The sequence below is a fragment of the Mustela lutreola genome, chromosome 6 (genome assembly GCF_030435805.1).
Source record: "Mustela lutreola isolate mMusLut2 chromosome 6, mMusLut2.pri, whole genome shotgun sequence".
Classification (NCBI taxonomy): Eukaryota; Metazoa; Chordata; class Mammalia; order Carnivora; family Mustelidae; genus Mustela; species Mustela lutreola.
The window spans coordinates 74,473,692-74,481,775 of record NC_081295.1 but is presented as its reverse complement, the minus strand read 5'-3'; the positions used below and the strand labels follow the sequence as shown (position 1 = coordinate 74,481,775).

General features: G+C 33.8%; 1 pseudogene; it reads right to left on the bottom strand.

The window, feature by feature from the left end:
- Positions 1 to 3,490: 3,490 nt before the first annotated feature.
- On the bottom strand, positions 3,491 to 3,979 carry LOC131833170 (large ribosomal subunit protein eL21-like; annotated as a pseudogene).
- Positions 3,980 to 8,084: the final 4,105 nt, after the last annotated feature.

The window sequence follows — 8,084 nt, the reverse complement described above, 5'->3', positions numbered from 1 at the left end:
AGAAAACTATGAGAGCTTTGATTGGTTGATTAATTATAAAATCTTGAAAAAGTTAGCTGGTCTCTTTAAATATCAGAATTTTTTATTTGAATCTCCCTGATGGCTAATGATGATAAGATACCCCCTTATATCAGTTAGAATAACCAAAATCAATAAGACAGTAAACAACAAGTTTTGGAGAGGAAGTGGAGAAAGGAGAAACCTCTTACACTGTTGGTGGGAATGCAACTTGGTGCAGCCACTTTGGAAGACAGTGTGGAGATTCCTTAAGAAATTAAAAATAGAGCTTCCCTATGACCCTGTAATTGTACTGCTGGGTATTTATCCAAAAGATAAGATGTAGTGAAAAAAAGGGCCATATGTACCCCAGTATTCATAGCAGCAGTGGCCTCAGTCCCCAAAGTGTGGAAAGAGCCAAGATGCCTTTCAATAGATGAACGGATAAAGAAGTTATGGTCCATATATACAATGGGGTATTATGCTTCCATCAGAAAGGATGAATACCTAACTTTTGTATCAACATGGACGGGACTGGAAGAGATTATGTGAGTGAAATAAGTCAAGCAGAGAGAGTCAATTATCATATGGTTTTACTTACTTGTTGAGCATAAGGAATAATATGGAAGACATTGGGAGATGGTGAGAAGAAGTGAGTTGGGGGAAATCAGAGGAGGAGACAAACCATGAAAAACTATGGACTCTGAGAAACAAACTGAGGGTTTTGGAGGGGTGGGGTTTACATGTTGGGTGAGCCTGGTGGGGGGTGTTATGGAGGGCACATATTGCATGAAGTACTGGGTGTGGTGCATAAACAATGAATCTTGGAACACTGAAAAAAAATTTAAATAAATAAATAGGTAAATAAGTAAATAAATAAATTAAATATCAGATTTTTTCCTATGAAATGAGGAAACTGTTATAGGTAGTTTCTCTTCATTTCATATCTGGAGCTCTATAAATAGACTGAAAATTACTACATGAGTTGGAAATGATAAATTAATAGGCTTCCTTAGATTTTACTTCTTGCATTTATATATAATAATTTAAGTGAAATGAAATGTCACTGTTTATTATTATTTATATTTATCAGATGGAGTGTTCTTCTGACATTCTTCAGGTTTCCCAGGGTTTATTTAATCAGGACTCGAGTGGAGAATACCATATATTTTATTTTGCAGATAAAGTGATTTCAGTCATAAGTATGACTATGAAATTTAAAATTTAAAATATTATAGAACACTTGCTATCTTAACATGGATTTTAATTTTGTTTATATATTATAAAGAGGCAGTGATGTGACACTACATAAGTGAAAGGAAAATGAAGAGAAAAAGGATCCAACTGATTTATAATTGGAGTCCTCAATAAAAGAAACAAAACTTAAAGAAGAACCCCCATAATTACAATTATAATTCAAGATTTTTTAAAGAAATAAAATATATATGAATCTGAATATTAAAAAATGTGCAAGGCATTGTGAAAAATGATTCAGGATGGTCAATACTAAGACATTATTGGACTTGAAAGATAAAGAAAGGATCCCTTTTCAAGACTCTACCAAAAAAAAAAAAAAAAAAAAAAAAAGAAATAAAAATCACCTAGTAAGTAGTGCATCAGACTGGTCCACATTTTCCCTGCTGTAATATTCAGTGTCATTCAAACAAATAACATCTAAAAAATTTGATTAAAAAGTGTCAACCCAAGGATGTCATATCCAGCCATACTATCCTTCAAGTTATAAAATACTATACAATAATTTACGTGCAAAGATTCCCTTGAGCTTTTCTGAGAAAACTATCAGTGTGAAGTTCAGCCCACCATGTGATGAATAAAAAAACTATAGCAAAAGGACTATGTGAGTACTAAATACAACTAAAATACATAGAAAACACGTATACAGTACTTCTTTTGTACTAGCCACTGTTCTAAATTCTTGACATATGTTAACTGTAGATACTAGAGTGACTGACAAAAATGTAAATATAATATGCTTTCACAATTTACACATATGCCTCACAATTTAAAGGTAGGGCTTAGAGAAGGTTTGCAGTAAATGTGTTTCATGTAAATGTCGGGATCAAATGACTTAATTTCAAACATACTGAAATAAATCAACTATCAGAATATAAATTGATTTAACCATATAAAATTAAATACTACAAAAGATAATATTACCTAAATTTGGATGGAATGAAGGGAGGTTAAAGAAAAGAAATAGAAGGGGCGCCTGGGTGGCTCAGTGGGTTAAAGCCTCTGCCTTTGGCTCAGGTCATGATTTCAGAGTCTTGGGATCAAGCCCTGCATCGGGCTCTCTGCTTATTGGGGAGTCTGCTTCCCTCACCCCTTCTCTGCCTGCCTCTCTGCCTATTTGTGATCTGTCTGTCAAATAAATAAGTAAAATCTTAAAAAAAAAATAAAAGAAATAGAAAAAAAAAAAGAAATAGGATAATGCTGTATTGATTGTGATAGAAGTGTGATGGACACAGTTTTGAAATACCAGGCTGAAAGTAAGACATAAAGTTGTAAAAGTTATCGCTATAATAAAAATATAAAAAATTAAGCATATTAATAATTACAAATATATATAACAAGTAAAGAAAAAAGACTACTGAAAGAATTTTAAAAAACCATAAAAACAAAAAATACAACATAAAACAGAGTCAGAACTAAGGGAATACATAGGTTCATATATATAGATATTATTTAAAAGAAAAGACAAAGATTTACTAAAAGAAAAGGATTCTCAGACTGAGTCACAAAGTAAAATCTAACTCTGTACCAAATACATGAGATACACCTAAATCCTAAATGAAAGGTAGGAAATGTATAGGTTTACCATGATTATCAGGCAAATGCTAATAAACAAAAGCAAAAATATTATACTATCAAAAATGGCAACATAACTTGTTACAGAACAATCTTTGTTTTGAAAATAAGCAGCAAGAATCACAAACATACAAACACATACACATGTACACACACACACAGAATCTGTTTTGAGACACTGGAGAACAAGGCAGAAAGATCTCAAAGAGGATCAAAGATACTGGACAGAAGGGTGATAAAGAGAAAATCCAATATTCAGCCCATTTTTCTATTTGACATTTGTTAGTTTGCAAGCTGCTGCTGAGAAGGTGAGAAACAACAAAGTCTCCAGGAGTCCTTTGAGAATGTAGAAACAAAAGTTGGACTTCAGACTTTCCAAAGAGAGAGATCTGGCATATAATCCAGGCTTTCAGATGAGATTCCCATTGGGTTACACTCTAAGAGTAAGGGAGAAACAGAAATAGACCAACTCCCCTAAAAATGAAGCCCAATCTAGAAAAGGTAAGGTGATCTGACTTCAGCCTATTTGTGTAAAACAAGATGATTCCTCTCTTGAGGAAGGTAACATCATCTAAAACTTCAAATTATCCCTATAACCTTTCATTTATTTTTTTTTATTTTTATATTTTTACAGTCTTGAGGCTTTTTTTTTTTTTTACACTTATCATGCTATGAATTCATAGAGAATAGGTTCCAAAAACTCAGGCTCCCGCCCATTGGTTCTTACAAAATGTGTTTTTCTGAATGGAGTGGGCTGATGCTTCAGTTGAATGCAAGTATCTTTCTTGTAGGCTTCCTTCTTTTTCTGATCATTTTCCTTCAGACACTTTAGGAAGCTACTTTGGCTCTTCAAATGCTTAATATGCTAATACGTGAATTCTGTTGGCAGGAATCTTGCCCTTAACATGTTTGTTTAAAGCAATGCAAACAGCATTTTATATTTTAGTCTAATATTTTAGACTCTTCCAGTTTTGCTATGGTAACATCTGTGGGGCATTCCTGTTTGAACAGTGCCCATTCCCTTGATGTCTACAATACTACCTTTCTTATAGATTTGCATGTATGTGGCCAAAGAAACAACTCTACGTTTTCTAAAAGGTCTAGAGAACAAAAAGCAAGTGCCTCTCCTCTTTCCATCTGTGTTGGTCATTTTAGTGAATGACTGGAAGATGAAGGTTCTAGCTGAAAAAGCCCTATAACTTTTCATTTAAAATGTCTGTACTTTAGTGAAAAAATTACCAGGCAAATTTGGAGGCAGAACACGTGACAAAAAAGCTAAGAGGGAAAAACAACTAATAGAAGCAGAACCACAAGAGATACAGACATTTAAGTTACTAGATGCAAGTATGGATTGACTGTGCACTTCTGACTAGGATGTGAAAGACTGTCAAACCTAAGCACTCACAACTCACAACTAAGAGAAAAAGAGAAATTACAAAAAATAATTTTGAAAAGGCAGCCTACAGCCATCGAAGTCATAACTAAATTATATAGAGAGGAAAAACATTCAAAGGTGAGTATATAAATAGCAGCTCAGTTTGTTTGTTTGATATGGGGAATTTGCTAGTTCTTGATGTGAGCTCAAGTGTGTAGCTTGCTCACACAGAGAGCAGAAGTTAAAAGGAGAAACCAATGTAGCAGTTAGCAGTCTCTCGGGGGGCAGAGAGACAAAATTAAAGGCTTGAGGTCTACAGATACATAACCATTTTCCACAAAAGATATTTGCTATATTCTAAGACTACATAAAAGGCTAAAATCCAAACAAAAAGTTTTGAAAGTGAAATCTATTGCAGTCTCATACTTAGGAAACAAAGACCTAAAAACAGAAAAGGCAAGAAATAAAAGCCATAGATGTGGTGTATTGACACTGAGAATCAACAGCCCTTTTTACTAACCAATGCTGAGTACACCAAAAAGTTGAGAAACCAAACCTCTGGCAGACCATTACTGCTGGGATAAAACCATTGGATAAACGTATTTGAGAAGTAGGTTATTTATACAGTCTGGGGGGAAAAATGTTTTCACATATTGTTTAGTAGTAACCGAGGGAAAATTGATATTTATACAGTGAAAAGCAAAACAAAACAAAACAAAAAACAAAAAAAAAAAACCCAAACCTTTGTCTTAACAAAGTGCCGAAAATTGACTTCATCAGCAATAGGGCAAAAAAATATTGTGTGCTTCTAAAATTGGTATGCTAAGAAGGTCACAGCATCACTTATATATAAAGAGAGTATTCCTTCCGAGATGGTCATAATCTGAATCTCATCTTGGAAAAAAGCAGCCAACAACCTAAATTGATGGATTTCATATAAAACATCTGACATATATTCCTTATAGAAGTCACATATGAAAGACAAAGTGTTATGTCAGTTCCAGCCTATTGATAGTGATGTTTCTGGCCAGGCTTGCCTAAGGTTCTCACCCAAGGTTTAATATTTACTTGTAGTGAGCCCCACATACATTCCCCCCAACAATACCAAGGACCAATGTTGTGGCTGGACTGGTCCTTAGGGTTCTTATTATGATGATAGGACACACCTAAGCAAAACCACCAGGGAACTTTGAAAAACAAGATTATTTTACCAGTAGGTGCTGGAATATAGACAGCAAACAGTGAGGTCACAGATGGATAGAGAGAGAAGTAGCATGGACCAGGGATTCTGCTTTGATTAGGGTCTGAAGATGGAATGCTTAGAGTTCCAGAGGTTCACCCTTTATTGGTGAATTTAGGGCATTAAGAATGGAAATTAAGTCCCAGGAGAAGAAAAGTGGGGTCACTTAAGTGGCCCATGATCTATATTACCACTGTTTTCTCAAGAGGGAACTTCATGGGTAGGGGTGACCTGGTTCCTTATCTAATTGTTTTACTGTAGCTATGCCATACAGCTTGCAATAGTTTATTCAGAATGAATGTCTTTGAAATGGATGCCTCAGCAATCAAAAGCTTAATGTCAGACACTTATATTACAATCAAAAAGCTTAATGTCAAGCACTTGCACTACACAAAGAAAGACTAAAAAACTTTTAACTTAAAAGAGATTAAAGACATATGACAAATAAATGGATGCATGATTCTACACTGGATACTTGATCAGAAAAAAAAATTCTACAAAGGACAACATTGAGACAATAGATCAAATAGTTTTGTATTCATGTTTAATTTTTCTGAACTTAGTAGGTGTGCCACGTTCTATGCAAGAAAATGTCCTTTTTCTTAGGAAACATACACTGAAGTATATGGGGTGAAGAGTCATGATATTTGACACTCTCAAATGTTTCAGCTGATATATAACGTGTATGTATTGTGTATGTGTAGAAAAGAAGGTGTGGCAAAAAATTACCAATTGTCACTCTAGGTGAGTATACGTGGGAGTTCATTGTGCTATTCTTGAAATTTTCTTGCAGCTTAAATATTTTTTTAACAAAAGTTTCAAAAAAAAAAAAAAAAAAAGCATGAGAAAACTCTGGAGAACTACTTATAAGAACAGAAACATGCCAGAGCTAGCCTTAGTCTTGCCATTTAGGTGAGATTATGTTCATTTTGGTGACTAGTTCATCACTGATTGGAGAGTAGTGATCATCTAGTGGACCTGCACTATAAAAGATATTAAGAGTAATCTTTAGGCAGCAGGAATATGATACTCAATAAAAACTTGGACCTACATAAAGAAATAAAGAGTGCGGAAAAGAAATAAAGGAGGGTAAAATCAGTTTTTCCCTCTCTGTAGTAGCTCATACGGATCCCCTCTTCTGGTATGTATTACTTACCCAGACTACTCACCTTTGGAACTTTTATCTATTCAGATAAAATTCAGATTTATTCAATTCAGATGTCACCTCTTTTAAGAAATCTTTTCTAAAATTTTTATTCCTAACAGGCAGAATAGGTTTCCTTGTTTGTGTGAATCTATAGGAACTTTTATACCTCTTGGCTATACCTCTGACTTGATTTGTGGCCCTTGGAAGGTATTCAATATCCCTAAATCTCAGTATTCTCATGTATAGGATAGTAATAATACCTAAATTACAAGGCTGTTCTGAGAATGCCTGTGCATGACTTAACAAAAAGATTGGGCCAGAGGAAGCATTTAAACCATATGAAATGATGTATAATAATATTATGATGAAGATAGTTACTCTTTTTCATGATGGATAATATTGGCCAGAAGTAAACTTTATTTTGTTTTGCGATACTTTTATAAAATATGCTTTATTAGCAATTGTGTAAAGAAAAGTTATAATAATGTGATTAGGTGTATTTGGATTTTTTTGTTATTTTAATAGCAATAAAATCTACTAAATCAGAAGAACATGTCTTACTCAGTAAGATATATGAAGAGGCAGGTAAGATAAGGAAGGATAAATGTTATGGTCCCTGTAATTTCTCAACCACCAAAGAAAAGTAAGCCAAGAACATAGCTGGAAGGAGACCAAGTGAAGCAGGGTCCAAATGAGCTTGTCAGCTATAAACCCTGATTGCACCAGACACAAAGCCCTGTTCACACCAAGGAGCAAGGCAAATAGTGATGGACAAAGTCTTGACTAATACCATGTCAAGAGAGCAACAATATTAAAATTTGAAAGGGATATTGAATAGAGGTGATAAGAGTCGAGTGGTGAATAAAAATGAACAAAATGCATCCTTGGGAATATCTTGGGTGTGTCATGTGTCTATTGTTTAGTTGGTATTTTTAAGATCTGGATTAATAAAACAAATATGGAGATACATGTTGCCTCGTGTCTTAGTAGCTCTCCTTAAAAAAAATAAAAAAATACCCTAATTATGTAATCAAGAAAGACAAGATAAAAGCATATTTTTCTCCTTTCTTCTCAGCAGACTTAAAATGTAATTGTATACAATAGTATGCATATTAGGCCTATGAATGTATATAAATAAATGTGGTGTTTGGCCTATAACATATTAAAATGTGATATATTTGCCAGTAATAACGCAAAGGAGGTCAACAGGAACAAAACTGAATCAGACTAAATTATGTGATATTGAGTTTGTAATATTAATTGATGTAATAGATAACATTAATAGATGAACAATAATACAAAAGAGGGGGAAATAGTATAGTTATATAGGAGTCACGTGTTTCTGTATCTCACTGGAATCAAGCCAGCGTAGAGCTAAAGCAGATTAGTCAATATATAGACAGTAAACCCTAGAACAACAATTAATATATGTTATATGTGTATGTACATGTATAGATAAATAGATAAAGTTCAAAAATCATTAAATAAGTTTAAAT